Source organism: Rutidosis leptorrhynchoides, chromosome 10, assembly GCF_046630445.1.
Source record: "Rutidosis leptorrhynchoides isolate AG116_Rl617_1_P2 chromosome 10, CSIRO_AGI_Rlap_v1, whole genome shotgun sequence".
NCBI classification, from domain to species: Eukaryota; Viridiplantae; Streptophyta; class Magnoliopsida; order Asterales; family Asteraceae; genus Rutidosis; species Rutidosis leptorrhynchoides.
In genome coordinates this window covers 330,002,006-330,002,753 of record NC_092342.1, presented here as the reverse complement: position 1 = coordinate 330,002,753, position 748 = coordinate 330,002,006, and the positions used below count along the sequence as shown (strand labels likewise).

Here is a 748-nt window from a genome sequence, read left to right as displayed (position 1 = left end):
CTGAACCGTCAGGGTTTTCGTACTCAACTTGATAATCTTCAGTGGGTTGCGGGTTGGTACAATTAACACAAGCCTGAGCTTGGTTAACCTACTGCGGTTGCGTCTTCAATTCTCCGAGTTGCTTGGCAAGAGATTCCATCTTATCTGTGAGGGATTTGATGGCCTCTGTTTGATTGTTAAGTGCAGAGAGTGGGGCAGATGATGAAGTTGTTTCACCACTGTTCCAGTCATAATGATGCATCGTCATGTTCTTGAGCAATTCCCATGCTTCATCTGCGGTTTGGTTCATCAGATTCCCTTGAGCTGCTGCATCGATCGTCGTCCAATGATTTACCATAAGACCATTGTAGAAGGTACAAATTTGGGCTGACCATTCTAACTGGTGATTAGGGCACTTCTTCAGCAGGGTTTTGAAACGCTCCCATGCAGTGTAAAGAGATTCATCATAACTTTGTTTGAAGTTAATGATGTCATTCTTCAGTTTGGTTTGTTTAGAAGTAGGGAAATATTTGGTTAGGAATTTAGTCGCCATCTCTGTCCATGACGTGATGGAATCTTTTTCCAGTCCTTCAAACAAAGTTTGAGCATGATGAGTGAGAGAATAGGGGAACAAGTATAGCCGGACTATATCTTGTCCTATCCCTGGCTGTTTGTAGGAGTTCGAAAGAGATATGAATTTATCAAGGTGAGAATTAGGATCGTCATTCGGTAATCCATGAAACTGATAGCTATTCTGAATGAGCTGGAT

At 42.2% G+C, this 748-nt stretch overlaps 1 non-coding gene across 1 annotated transcript; it reads left to right on the top strand.

The window, feature by feature from the left end:
• Positions 1–377: 377 nt before the first annotated feature.
• On the top strand, positions 378–484 carry LOC139874009 (small nucleolar RNA R71). Its single transcript, XR_011767714.1, has one exon. It is a non-coding gene; the product is annotated as a small nucleolar RNA R71 (small nucleolar RNA).
• Positions 485–748: the final 264 nt, after the last annotated feature.